General features: G+C 39.5%; 1 long non-coding RNA gene across 1 annotated transcript in view; it reads right to left on the bottom strand.

The window, feature by feature from the left end:
* LOC311608447 overlaps positions 1–10970 on the bottom strand; it is a 160790-nt gene extending 149820 nt beyond the window's left edge. Inside the window, exons 1-2 of the long non-coding RNA XR_014782975.1 lie at positions 10746–10970; positions 7088–7294 (exon numbers count right to left, since the gene is read on the bottom strand). This is a non-coding gene — a long non-coding RNA (uncharacterized lncRNA). The remainder of the gene's footprint in view (positions 1–7087; positions 7295–10745) is intronic.
* Between the last annotated feature and the right edge of the window lie 4584 nt (positions 10971–15554).

The following is a 15554-nucleotide window of genomic DNA, read 5'->3' as shown; positions in this document are numbered from 1 at the left end:
AAGTTCTATTTCTGAAAGGTTACATTATTCTAAAGATACTGTTGGAATACTTCATTCATGAAGAGCTGGCCACCTTGGGAAACATGGCCTGACTTCTTTTTGTCGTTATGAGCCAATAAGAATAAACTACATAGTAGAGCTAGCTTAGGCCGATCTTGAATTTGCTGTGTATCTTTGAACTTCTGATCTTCTCACCTCTGACTCTCCAGTGTGGAGATTATAGACATGTCCCATCCTGCCCAGACGAATGCCTTCTAAGCACTCAATTTCACACCATTTTGGGGTTTTTTTTTTTTTTTTTTTGGTTTTTTGTTGTTGTTGTTGTTGTTGTTGTTTTGTTTTGTTTTGTTTTGTTTTTTTGGCTAGTGAACAAAAATTGTGAAATAAAGAGAAACTGTGACCAACAACTTGTGGAAACAGCTGCTGCTCCGATTACAGCTGTAGAGAATACACCCTCCTGGGGAGAACTGTAACCTAGCATTCACTGTCCTACACATTCTAGATGCCAAAGCTGCCAACTAGATTTCCTTAGTTTCTAAGCAAAAAAACTCATTTCCAGCAAAAAATTGTAAGAATTCTGTTAGGGGTCAGAAGTTACTATTAATAACAACTATATTACAGCTGGACTGTTTTAAGTGAAATTGAGTTACATGGCACATTTAGTATCTTGTTCTTGAAGATGCTACTCATGAGGAATGTTCACATCCAGCTGTTGTCTTCCTAGAGTGGCAGTGTGAGAGTCAAAGTTATTTAAATTAACAAAAAAGAGAGTAGGTCATTTGTCACAAACTGGGTCCTCGGCAGGTGGCTGAGCATCAAGTTTCTGAAGCAACTTGGATTGCCAAGCATCAAATACTGGCAGCTGCTGTGCGGAGATGTCCTGAGAACAAGGGAACAAGTTCACCTTGGTTCCATGCAGGCATAGACATTTGCCTTATCAGAGCCCATGCTCTCTCTTCCCCACGCTGTTGCTATATCAACCTGTTTTTGTTGTAAGGTGTTTTCCTCTTATCTTTCAGAAAGAGTTTGCCCTCTAATTGGCTCCACTATGAGCCATGATGGAGATACTATCTTAATATTTTATTATTATGCAGTGAAAGGCAGAAGTGATAATTGTGCATTTCACTCAAGGTCAAATTCAGGGGCTTAAGAATAGAAAACGCTAGTCCAGTAGGATGACTCAGCAAGTCTTGTGCTTGCTACCAAGCCTGATGACCCGAGCTCCGTACCCACAGCTTAAGGGACCGAAGCCAAGAATGGACTCCCACCACTTGTCCTCTGACATCCAAACACATGCCACACTACACAATTGTGCGTACACACACATACATCCGTGTAAGCATAAATTAGAATAGGACACAAGAGTAGGCCAGCATCTATACATTTGGACGATAGAGAGGCCTAGGAAAGATAAACTTGCCCAGGGGAAGAAATCAGGATAGCATCTATTATATTACAGTCAAGAAATGAAAGCCAGCTGTTGCAGGTGAATCTTTGCTCTTTCTCATACTAACGGAAATGTTTAATACAGCAAATAAAATCAAGAAGCTTCTAATGAAACAAGTAAGACCCTGTCTTGGACACTAAGCAGGAAGTAGTTCTTCCCAGGGGTAGCTATAAATCTCCAGTAGCGACACTAGAGTGAATGGATAGCAATCCCTGGAAGTAAAATGAATATTGCTACCTGTTCACATTAATAAAGAGACCACATTCATCTAAGAAGACACAAACTGATGTGGGTGGCGCCATCCTATGGCTGGCTTCACAGACTGAATCAAAAGGCAAAAGGCGTTTAAGGTTTACCGCCTGTATTGTCCTTGGCTGGTGCCTTAGTTTGAGCAGGACCCCTGTGCCCAAATCTGCCTATCATAATGTTCTACTTGTAGGCTTCTAGGACCCTCTGGATCCTTCTACTTTGCCATTCTCCCATGATTCTCTCATCTAGAGTCCCACTAGAATGTCCTCCCCTCTGTCTCAGTTTCCTTTCTCACATACTCTGGTGCCTCACCTTTGACCATGTCCCCTGGAGGGGGAGACCTGGTGGCACTCAGAGGAAGGACAGCAGGTTACCAAGAAGAGACTTGATACCCTATGAACATATACAGGGGGAGGTAATCCCCCTCAGGAACAGTCATAGGGGAGGGGAATAAGGGGAAAATGGGAGGGAGGGAAGAATGGGAGGATACAAGGGATGGGATAACCATTGAGATGTAACAAGAATAAATTAATAAAGGAGAAAAAAAGTAAAAACAAAAACAAAAACAAAAAAAACAAAATAATAATTGAGAATAAATATTAATAATTTTTTTTTAAAAGGCAAAAGGTGGCTGAGCAACGGCATGAGCCAGCCACTCTCTGCTTCCTGTCGGAGGGATCAATATGACCAGCTGCCTCACACATCTGTGCCCATGCCTTCCTCTCTGGGAAGGGCAGTGCCCTCAAGCTGTAAGACTCCCCTACGTTGCATTGCTCTTGTCAGATATATGATCACAGCAACGAGAGAGGGAAGCACAGCACCTGGTGAAGGCATACCAGTAGCCTGCTTGAAAGGAAACAGAAAACGCTCAATAACGTATTAGTAAACCAGATCCTTAAATACATAAAAATAGGCATAGTAATGTTTATGTCAGGGATATTAAATGATTCACCATTCAAAATTCAGTTTAAACTGCAGCTTTAAAGAACAGTCAACAAAACCAAAGTGATTTAAAAAAAAACTTTAGCAATAAGGACCTTGTAAGTTGACTCTGTCAGTAGGATGAATGCTGCACAAGTGTGATGGCCTCAATTTGATCCTTAGCATCCGGGTCAAAATCTGACCATGATGGCACCCACTTATAAACCAAGAGTTAGCGAGATGGAGAAAGGCAGAACCCTGGGCACACTGTCCAGTCAGCTAGGCCTAATCAGTGAGCCCATGTCCCAGTGAGGGACCACCTCAAAAAACAAGGTGCATGGCCCCTGAGGAACAACACCCATGATTGACCTTTGGCCTACACACACACACACACACACACAGAGAGAGAGAGAGAGAGAGAGAGAGAGAGAGAGAGAGAGAGAGAGACATGTACACAGACATGTACACACTTTCATATACATACCTGCACAGACACACATAAATACATGTATGTGAAGAGAGAGAGAGAACGTTAATTTTCCTTATAAAACATAATATAATCCACCCTTTGAAAAATCTTTTAGCCTTTTCATAACCCTGAGCTAACTATGTAAAACCACATGGCTGTTTCTGGATGTCAGTGTTCCATGATTAAATAGGTAAAGAATTGTTTGTTATTCATTCCATATTTAGAATACAATTTCACATATTAAAATTTTATTTCCAACAAACACTTAAGTTAAGCTTTGGCTTTCTATTCTAGATAAATAGCAACAGCTCTTCAAGAAACTGCTGTACTAGAAAAGTATTGGTAATAGCTCCGTGTAAATTTCACTTTCATTATCCTCCTTTTGAACTAGTTGGGAGCTTGCCTCCCTCAAGCCCTCAGAGGTAAGGAGGGCTGGACCACTGGCACATTTCCAGGTTATAAATCCTACTGAACATGGAGAGGCCCTTACAGTGTCACAGATAAGAGACTTGGAGAAATGACTGTCAGGATCAGTTTACTGGACTTGAGGACTTTGATGGATGGGACCCACTTACGAAAGGAAGAAATGTCTATTTCACTGCTGGACCCTTTTTTCATTTGCCTCACCTCTAATTTAAGACATTTGGTCTACGACTGATAGCTTTTGTTCAGAGCATTCCCGGGCCTTGCCCTCCAGTCATTTCTTTGTCATTTCCAACCATCACTTTATAGTTAATCTCGTGAGCTCACAGTGTCAGAAATATAGGCAGTTCTGTCTGTATCTTTCCAAAACATCAGAATTTATTAAACAATAATTTTCACAAGCTGTTAAGTCCCAGTTTTCTTTGGTAGCATGATCTTGGGCAAACCAATTTTTTTAATGTGTCTGCATATGAGGGAAGGATAACCTAGATTATCATCTTCAAGAACACCTCCCATTTCATCTAAGACAAGCTCTCTCACTGGACCACAGCTCACCAATGATGCTATACAGGCTGCTCAGGCAGCCCAGGGCTTCTCACTTCTCTACCTCCCCAACACTGGGATTGCAGTTCTATACCATAGGTTTTTTTTCAGTTGGGTACTGAAAATCTTTGTAGTTGTAAGTTAGCACTTTACCAACTGAGTTATCTCCCTAGCGTAGATACATAGATGGATGGATAGATAAATAGACAGAGAGACAGACAGACAAACAGACAGACAGACAGATGTTCACTATAAACGTCCTAAGGACAGGCATCTCTGGGTCCTTTGATGCCTATAACAGGTAGTCAATGGGGTCATTGAGATCATGTCATTTACCTTGTTAGGTATTTATCTTTTTATGAGCTCTAGATAAGGGTGTTATGTCCTTCTTTAATCTGCTGTGTTTAATAAATTCCAGACCTTAAAAAAATAAAATAAAATAAAAATAAATAAATAAATTCCAGATCTTGTTTTCCTAATACCATAGAGACAACCATACACCATGTATTTCCAACCTACTTTGATAATTTATAGGTAGCACCTATTTTCACTTGTGAGAATATGTTATTTATAACGCCTCATCATTCTCGATGGACCAGGTAGTCATATGTATATGCACAAACAAAATGCATAAATATTCTGCCTCTGCCTTTGTTCCCCAAATGAAGTCAGATGCTGCTCTGTAAAATGAAGTCATCCAGGACAAGGCACAACCTAATGCAACTGTTTCCTACAACAGTTTGGCAGGGATGTAAATGGGTGGTTTTAGTCATTTATCCATGTCCCTACTCCTTTATCTCTGTAACCTGGTAATGGTGAGAGTGGTTTCCAACTGCTACCAACTCAAGAGTGGCCATATCGTGGGCAGCATGGCAGCCTGCAGACAGATGGTGCTGGAGAAGGAGCTGAGAGTTCTACATCTTGATCTGATGGCGGCCAGGAGACTGTTTTCGGAAGACAGCCAGCTGGAGGCGCTCTTCCACATTGGGCAGAGCTTGAGCATTAGGACACCCCTAAGCCCACCTACACAATGCCACACTTCCTCCAACAAGACCACACCTATTCCAACAAGGCCCATCTCTTAATAGTGCCATGCCCTGTGGACCAAGCACTCAAACCCAAGAGTCTATGGTGGCCATACCTACTCAAACCACCACACTGAACAAGCACTCCAAAGATTCTAAATTAGATTTTGATAAAACGGACATGGAGAACACCAGTTCCAAATACCTAAGCAAGAGTATGTCAGCTTGGAATTAATAACAAACTTTAACCCTTTATGAACTGTGTCTTAGCCAGGAAGCTGAACAGAAAAGTTCTTTAGTCCAGCTGTTTACAGTTGTTAGAAAAATTACCATCAGGGGCCAGGGAAATGACTCAACAGGCAAAGACCTTGTATGTGGGTAAGCCTGATGACCAGAGTTCAGTGTCTGGAATTCACCATTTTAAAAAGCTGACTATAGCAGCAGGTATCCACAATCCCTTCAAGATGGGAGGCAGAGACAAGAGAATTACCCAGAAGTTCTTGGGCCTACCAACCTGGAGTATACAGCTATAGACTCTCAAGTCAATGGGGTGGAAAGTGAGAGCTTACTACCCAGTGTTGTCCTCTGAACTCTACATGCTACACACCAGCACACATACACACACATGTATTCACACATAGATGTGCACAAAATAAGCAACTAAACAAGGAAATTTTTTAATTAAAAAAACAAAGAGTGGCCATATTGTCTATGTGTCTTATGTTATATACACAGAGGCACCTATGCAGATATTAATTGTAGTTTAAATATCCAGAAAGGTTCATATTTCCCCAGATGGACTCTGATATACATAAAAAAAGAACTCAATATGAAACCTTGGGAGCTTCCTTCTCTACAAAAATCTATTTCCTTGCTCACTACTCTGATCACATAATCAGATAAGGAGCCTTTCTGTTAGGATAGGTTTGCAGCATGTTCACTCATGTCATTGATACTTCTGTCAACCTAAAGAAATCTTGCTTTTGTCCTTATCCACATATCTGAATTGGAAAACCTAGTACATGTGGACTCTGGAAATTCTTCAAACTTTGACTGTAAGCTTTTCTCACTTTTGCAGATAATTTACAGTTGTCTCTAAAAATTCCTTCTGATACCTCTGAATCACAGATGTTGCACTGGGCTGCCCAGCATTCCCTTCCCTGCTTCATCCATTAAGGATCTGCTTTCCATGGCTTGTTGATGCCACATGTTGGATGTAATAAATGACTCCTTCCCTCCTTGCATGTGGCTGATATTTCTGAGAGGAAGGGAGCCATTTCTCCACCGTTGAGGGCCTTAATTCAGAATGCTAGGGTGCCAGACAATTAAGGGTAGCCAAGGGTTCCCTGGACTATTAGCTTTCAAGTTGATTGTTTCACTGCCAAGGAGAACACCAAGGAAATCCAGACAGGTGTAAGTAGTGGTCTGTCAAGGAAATGTGAGAAAGAACTCCTGGTTGGTTGGGGGAGGGATGTGAATGTGCCACCTAGTGACCTTTTATGGGTTTTTATGGCAGGAATTGAACAGAGATCAAGTAATCTTTGTTGGGATGAGTTATTCTAGAATTAATTTCTGGCCAAGTGAAAAAATCCCACATTCTTTGAGCAAGCTCTCTCAGCCAAGCTGAAGAGCTGATCATGTGTCACTCATAGGAGAGGATAGAGCCCGTATGTGCTCCTGGGTGTAGCTTATGATCACCCATGAGCACTGTGCTCACTGTCTCAGGGAGTGAACTCCCATCTCACAGAGTTAGGCCAACCTAAGGCACACCCCTTCTTCCTTCATCCTCCACTGGAGCACAGTCATGAGAAAGAGAATGACTGCCACTTTCAATTCAGTTTTCCTCCTTGGGAAACTTCTGGGCAGCACACAATAATGCAACCACTGAAAATCTTCCACTATCTGTCATTTTGTGATCTGCATGAACTGTTGAGTCCAACTTTACCTGAGTTTGTGCCGTTTTGGAGGAAGCCTGCAATCAGTGATAGAGCAAGGCAGGAGAGGACTCACTTGTTTTGGAAGCTATGTTTGCTGTTTCCCAGGATGACAAATTGATGTGTCAGCCAGGAATCAGTTTGACTTCTCCTTCTCTTCAACCCGACTTCCTCATTCTTCCTTCCACAGATGTTGATCCGGAACAAATACATTGCAGCCACATCCCAGTGCAGTTCCTGTGCACGCACAACTCAGCTTGTCAAAGTTGATGTCGGATACAAGCTGAGAAAGCAGGTAAAGTTTTGACTAGCAAGGAGAAACCCACTCTTGTTGATAGATTAATCATAGGCCTAGAAGTATTCTTATGCTTTTCCCGGGTACAATGTATTTGTCAAAGAATATAATGACAAATGTAGTAGATTTTTTTTGTTGTTGTTGCACTAGGAATTTGGACTCCAGCAAAATATAGCTCTGTATCTAGAGAAAAATCCAAGATTGCTGACTCCTGAAGGCTGTGGTATGTACTTGGTGCAGCTGGATCAAATGATTTTCTTTGAAAGGGGTCTCCACATGTGCTGTGTTCTGTACCTTAGGCTTCTCACATCCACCTCTTTAACTTGTAATTTATGGAATAGTTTCATGAGAAGAATCACAGGCCCTGATACTAACGTTGGTCTAAGTTCATTTATTTCTTTACTCTAGAGTCTGTTCGACAGTCTTATTACTCTTTGAGACCTCGTATGCTTTTCTTAATGGTCTATTTACAGTCACGAGCCAAAACTTCAATCAGCCAAAACTGAATCCTGTGTTGGTCTCTAAGCAGAGTAGCAATATAGTCTATTACTAGTCACAGTGAGGCAAACCAATGGGCCTGAATGTATAACTTGTTCTCAGTTTTCTATCACTGCTAGAAGAATCTATCAGATAGAACAACAGGGTACACATTTCTTCTCTTGTATTACTAGACGTTGTATTCAGATATTACTTTCTCAGTACTAAACCCAAGAGGCTTCCAGGCCTGTTCATTCTGGAAGTGCTAGCTTCTGATGTGTATATTCCTTCTGTAGCCCCTCCTCTTCAAATCTCCGGTCTGAAGTCGTCTTTTGCTTTTCTGTTCTTCTATGCTAGAACCCATCTGCTTCCGCCTAAGCAGGACAGTGTGATTACATTTAAGGCTCTCTCTGGTAACCCAGGATAAGTACACCATCTCAACAGTCTTTATTGCAGCTACAAAGACCCTGCCGCCATGTAAGGTAGTAGTCACAGGTCCCATTAATTAGGACATGGCCATCTTTTGCTCCATTATTCAGCCTATCATACAATATGATGACTGATTTTATGTGTTGGCTGGAAGAGTGATTTGGTTTCATTTTAATGTGTAAATCCATGAGCTTTGAGAAGGATGGCTGCCCTCCCTAAAGTGTACAGGCCTCACACAATATGCCGAAGGCCTGAGTGGAACAGAAGACTGGCCTTCATAAGCAAAAGGGAATTTTCTAGTTGACTTCTGTTTTTACTTCATCTCCGTCACTGGCGCTCATGGTCTTTGCCTGTTAATCTTTCTACAAGGAAGTTACTGTAATTTCTTTTGGGTCCTGAACATCACACTTTGAACTTGAGAGTCTTTGTAATTGCTACAAGTGCCTAACCTTTTGCACATGGTACAAGACAATTCTGAAAAGCAAAGCTTGCTCTGACCTTTTTTTTTTTTAATCAAGTTGTGTGTGGCTTTGTTAGATACGTCAGAATTCTACATCTGTCCAATCTGCTATCACAACAAAGATCACAAAATTTACTGTAAAAGAAAGATAAACTATGAATGCTTATGAATGAAATAGAAATTGCATTTCATATGGCCTGTCCCCAAAAATGGCCATACAAATTTTGGTCTTTATCTTTTTTTATCGTTGGTTAATGGTAAGAAAATAAATAAATATCACTTCTTAATATGTTGGGTAGGAATTGCTATGAACCTTTCTTTTTTTATTTTTTTATTAATTTATTCTTGTTACATCTCAAGCTATGAACCTTTCTAATACAACTTTTTAAAACCATTTTCCAAGGAGAATCACTCTGTTCTCAAAATATCATTTTTTTAAATGTTAAGGGAATAATAAATGCAGAATTTCTGAGCTGTTGACAAAGCCCAGGAGATAAGCAAGAACAGCAAGAGCCACAAATTATACAGAACTCTAAACACAGCTCTGCAACTAACAGTTGAGTCCACTTCCTGTATGATTTACAGTTTATGGAAAGACTAGGGGGTTTTATCTCAGTTATCTAAATACTTAAAAGAAAACACCTGGCAGGAGATGTCTTGAAACCACTCATAAATGTTACTTAAGGTTTCCACTTGAAATGTCAAGCTTCTAGACTATAAGATGAGGACAGAAATTCCAGACCTAGCTGAAATGTAATAACCACATAGCAGTGCATAATATGAAGAGCACATAAGCACACATTAAAGCAGAGTGTATTATTGTTGCCTTCCCAGATTTACAGTTGTATGTGCTTAATTAAGGTCAAGCCAGTTCTGGAAAGTTGCAGCAAATGACTTCTATGAGCCTTGGGAGGTCTGCAAAGTTCTCTCACCTAACAATAGTGCTAATCAGGTCATTCTCATTGCATTGTTCCACGTGTCTTCTAAAGAACACTCTATGATGTAAATCAGAAACATAGGGCTTTTGATAGTCTTAGCACAGTTCTGGGTCAGAAAGAACCCAAAACGGCAAAAGTCGCCATCAAATTGGTCCCTTTAATTTATACAGGGAAAATGAATAATTATGGTCATCATATCTAAGCATAGCCAAAAGGTCCAATGTGTTTTGAGTCTACTGACTCATGTTACATCAAAAACTAAGAGACAAATATTTGGATGTGTGTATGGAAACTCCCTTTAATTGATGCTAAAACTAGCATCTTGTCCACATCATTATATGAGCAAAAATCTGCAATAATCAAGTTTAGTTCTAATTCTGCTCTGCATCACATGACTTTAAACACTTGGAATTTTCTGGTATCATAAGAAGCATATAAAATCACCCAGGCAACTGATGCTGTGATCTGGAAACTGAAACTAACTTTTCTTAAATATGCAATGACTTTCACTTTTTTAAAAAGACACTATGAGTTTGGAGGGAATGGCTTTTTGTTTTATTGTGTGTGGGGTTTTTTTTTGTTTTTTTTTTTTGTTTTGTTTTGTTTTGTTTTTTTTAGTGCTAAGGACTGAACCTGGGACCTCATGTATGCAGTCTACCACTGAACTGCATTTTCAGCTCTAACTCATTCTTAACAAAATTTAAATTTTAAATTAATTTTTGGCTTCAATAACATATCTCCTAACCTGTTCATGTCCAGATATTCATCAGCTATATAATCAATAACATGTGTATATAAGCAAACTAGAAATAACAAATAAAATATATGCTCACCAATAACCACACCACCCGGCAAGGATCCAAGTCCATGTCACCTTGTACCATCAAATGGAAGCTTACTTAAACAGCATTTTCAAAATGTAGGTTTACTTATTTCTACACACACACACACACACACACACACACACACACACACAAAACAAAAACAAAAACAAAAAAAATAGAGAAGTATCCATCAGAAGTCACTTATGAAGACATTATTCTGAAAACATCCTTTTAATAAAATTTTTTATGCCTTTTATATTCACCCCTTTAAATTGCGATTAAATCAAAGACCCAAGTTTTATTTTCCTTACCTGGTGTTTTCCTTGGTGGATTACTTGGTAGACGTGATTAGACAAACAAGAAGGCAATTAATTAAATCATTTAAAGTCACACCTCCACCTCAGGGCCAGATGAATTTGAGATGCTCTAAGTCCTGTGTTTTATTAGAAAATGTTAGTTAGAGGAGATTTAGAAGTCTTCAAGTCCTGCCAACAGACTCCCAGTGCTGACAACAAAACTGCAACGTCTTCTCACAATGTATTACATTTTCTCTGGTTGCTTTTCAGAGCTAAGTGCTTTCTGAGCCTGAAAAATTGAACAACTGGAAAGTTTGGGCCTTGGCAAGGTTGCTTCTGTTTTCAAGTTGGTGGCATTTCAGTAGCCATATGTCAACCATTTTTTGAGTCTGTGGAATTTCCCAGACCATCATTGAAAACAAGATCTGATTTATTTTTGTAAGGAGAAATGAGGTCGATACTGAGTGTGTTCTATCTCACATTAAAGCAAACCTGTTCAAGAATTTATGAAGACCTGATATGCATTAAAATTTTATTCCATGTAATATGAGTTGACTCTCTTTGGGGAAAATATTTGAATGTTTCATATATTTTATTCTGTATAAGAGCCAAGAATATTTTTTGCTTGCAATGAAAGTAATATGCAATCATTACAATTCTAGAGACATAGGGAATGCCCAATCTATTCCCATTGATTGACTGACATGGAAATGAACTAAGTGATTATGCATAATTTTTCATGGTCTGAGAACCTAAAGAAACAGAACTTCTCAAAAAAAAAAAAAAGCTAAAAGATCTTTTGTTCTGTTCATTTGCTTTTGACCTGAGAGATATTAACGTAGATTTGACTAATGTTTGGCTGAGTCTACTTGACCTTCCTAGACACAAATAGAGTAAAAGCCAACTATGTAAGCATCAATAAAGACATGTCAATGTGCAACCCCAAATCTATAGAACGAAACACTTTAAACCTTAAACATGTCTTAATTCAACTCTTTCTGCATAGAAAATAGAAGGTGCTGGTCCCCACCCGCTAAGAGTTCACACTCCATTGAGGTCCAGACTCTGGAGTAAAGCTATGTACAGACAACTAAAGATATTTTAACACACAAAGCTCACAGATGAATGTGGCTTCTTGGTAAAGCTGGGTGAATGCTCAGGTAAATGAGGAAGTGAGTGAGGAAACCAGGAGTATTTATTGTTCACAAAGAAGTGGAAATTGTATCACATTCAATACTGCTTTTGTTCTACTTATTTAATCCCAGAAGAGTCTATGTTCTACCAATTTCCAAGAGAGGCTATTTTTCTAATAACTGAACAGCTCTCTAATTTAATATTATTAATGTGCCTAAATTTGACATACTATCTGTAATATATTTATTAGCCATTACCTTTGCAGTGTCTAATGTACATGTGTTAGCCAAGATGAGTGAGTAAATTAAGTAATACTGATATTCTTTGGATGAAGTTCTCCCTCTGAACTACTGCCCAAACCCAAGGTGGAAACGAATAAAAAAAAAAAAAAGAAAGAAAGAAAAGAATATAAAAAAGAAACCACATAAACATTGATTTTTCTGAAACTGAGTAAATTTCATGAAATCTTAAGTGGCTTTTTTAATATTTGAATACCTAGCTACCTAGATATTTCTGGTTGACTCACATTAATTCCTCATTGGTCTTGCTTCAGCTGGGGTGCATCATGGGTCTAAGGGTGTAATAAAAAGCTGGATGATTGCTGGGTATGGTGGTACACACTGCTAATTCAAGGATCAGGAAGAAGTAGGCAGATCTCTGAGTATGAGGCCAGCCCGATCTATAGGAGGAGTTCCGGAACAGCCCTGGCTGGGCTACACAGATAAAACCTACCTTAAAAAAAAAAAAAGACTTCTAGAAACTTACAGATCTATTGGAGGAGTTTCTATACACAAAACTGTAGGATTGGCTTCTGGGGTTTAGAGGTACCATCTCAGCTGGAATGAACTAAAGAAGAAAGTGAGAGCTCTTATCTGGAAGCTACTGTAATCTAGTGCTCGGGGAAGGTCCTATGACCAAACTTAATAGTGACAGCACTAAGCCAGGGATTTTTGCAAGCCTTTTTTTTTTTTTTCCAAAACAGAGTTTCTCTGTGTAACAGCTCTGGCTGTCCTGGACTCTCTTTGTAGACCAGGTTGGCCTTGAACTCACGGAGATCCACCTGCCTCTGCCTCCCAAGTGCTGGGATCAAAGGCATGCACCACCACTCCCAGCTGCTTGCAAGTCTTATAAGCCAAGCTCTGCCTTCATACTTACTGTAACAGGATTCAGAGAACATGGGTTTCCTTCTCTCTTCCAAGTTCTTTTCATGAGCAGTTGATTAGCCTAGGGAAGTGTTGACTGTCCAGTAAATTACAAATAACATAGCCACAGTGCATCTATTATTTGCTTTGCTTTGGAAAATAATGGTATTGACAAGTTTTATTCCCTTCAAAGGACACCCGTGTTCCACTTTTAAAGGGAGAGGTTTCCTTAAGGAAATGTTGAGTACAACAGATATGATATATTTTTAACCAGCTTATAAATTAACTATGAACAACAAATAGTTGAGAAAAGGCACTATGAGGCTACAGTTTGGGGGAGGGGAGCATGTCTGACTTTATGTGACCCAACATTTCCATATACCTCGGGTCACAGAATCCTCTTTCTTTTCACATAGCACTTCCTAACAAGGTTTCCATTTCTCTCCCTTTTCCTAAGACATTACTGAAATGCCAGTACTGGGATTTTTCCACACTGTAACACAAAATAAATTGAAAAGAAGCCATTAGAGAGGATGCATTTTTGTATTATAGGAAGGTGATTAATGCTTGTAAAATTAGTAATTTGCAAATGCCACTTAAAACATTTCAAAACCTGATGACCCAAGAACTAGTTATCAGATGAGAAATCAAGAAAGTTCATGGGTGAATGATGAAAGTTCCCCCATGGGGCCAGATATTAGCCCTCTCATTAGAAGATGGGTGGAGATAAGGTAGGGCTAGAAGAAGTGGAGTGAGCACATAAGATCCATACAGTGTAGAGAATTCCAGGGATGTAGCCAACATTTGCTACGTCATGCATTCCCTCTTCTCTCTTCCAGCCCTCTCCACCATCATTTACCACATAACACTAGATAAAGGTTTTAAAAAAGAAAAGAAAGCATAGAGAGAGACTTTAAAGCTGTCTCAAGAAGAAAAAAAACAAACAAACAAACCAAAAGGCTCTAGAACTGTGGATGTAAGGGTTGAATATTAAGGATTCAAACTTACTCCCATCCAGTACTAACCAGATCCAATCCCATAATGCTTACCTTCTGAGGTCAGAGAAGCTCTAGTGCATCTGGGTGGTACGGCCTTGGATATGACTCACACCCCACGGAAAATGCATCCTAGGACTTTCAGGAGCTTTGTTTACCTTACAGAGCAATACTGTGCCATATTTGTCAACATTTTGTGAGCTACAAAATACTATACACATATTAGGAGATCTTTTTCCCCTAACTGCCATAGAGAATAAGCATTCAATGTTCAGATCCTGAAATTAAGAAATCACTGAAAAAAATGTTCAGCCATTTCCCTAGTCTCTCCGAAGAATACACGCACCAGAATTGTTTGCTCTCCACAAACAAAAATGAAAAATGTGTCTGCAGCAAGATGTATGTTGTGACTCCCCAAATGAATTCCTACTGAACAAAGTTAATCTTTCTTCATCTTGTATAGCAACCCTTAAGACTCAGCTGGTCTTGCTAGAAAACTCTCCTAGGCTTTGTAATAAGCTTTCCCTAAATACAAGTAGCTGCTTCTTCACTAGTTCTGTCTAATCTAAAGACACACACACACACACACACACACACACACACACACACTCAGGTGTACTAACTGATCTTCACCAAGATCACAAGAACTGAGTGCAAGGACTCCCCACAAGCTTAAGGACTATACCTGGAAGAGGAGCTCACTTCCTTTCTTTTCATGACCTCACATTATATAGCATTTTTTTATTCTGCTTTGGAACTCTACAGCAAAATTTAGTGTTGCTTTTAGCTAATGATTGGGTTGAATACTTAGCATTCTTTTGTGTTAACTGACAATAATTTAAAGGCATTAATTTGTCCACTTGCTTTTAAAAGGACAACTGGAGCAAAGGGCTAACTAGGTGTTGATTGAACGTGAAACCATTTTTTTTATCATCAGTACTCAACACACTAAACTATCTTAACATGCATGCTAATGCTGTTCTCCAGACAGAATGCTGGTCTTTCTTGTCTCTGCCTTCTATGAGTATACTCAAATTCCAATTTATGGGCAAAAGTGTTGTCACTAATTCATGGTCATACTGAACTCCCATTGTTCTGTCCCACCGTGGTCCCTGATTCTTGCATCATATCTTTTGTCTATAACCAAAGATCATCTTAAACGACTGTCTATGCTTTCTATCTGCACGGACTAGCACTTTTTATGAAACTGAAAGATTCAGTGCATTGTTATAAAAATGTTTAATGAATGTGTTAGAGTTGAGTCAAGAAACTGAACAAATGTGAGAGATATTTACTGATAAAAAAAATTGTTTGGTATAATTGAGAGAGCCAGGCAACCTCCACACACAGGGAAGACAGCGAGCCATTTAAAGATATGGATCAAGCTGGAGCATCCGGTGCTGAGATACAAGAATGTTTCGGACTGGTGGGCCTGGAAAGTCAGAGAGGAAAGGATGTGCAGACCCAGCAGCTCTACAGAGTTCTGACCGTCAAGAACCGAATTAGTCAGACCCACCCAGGGAAGCCTTCTTATTTATTAGCCTAAAAGCAGT

Source organism: Acomys minous (genome assembly GCF_964271855.1).
Source record: "Acomys minous genome assembly, chromosome: 11".
Classification (NCBI taxonomy): Eukaryota; Metazoa; Chordata; class Mammalia; order Rodentia; family Muridae; genus Acomys; species Acomys minous.
Note: the sequence above shows the minus strand (reverse complement) of the source record. Positions and strands in the feature narration are given on the sequence as shown.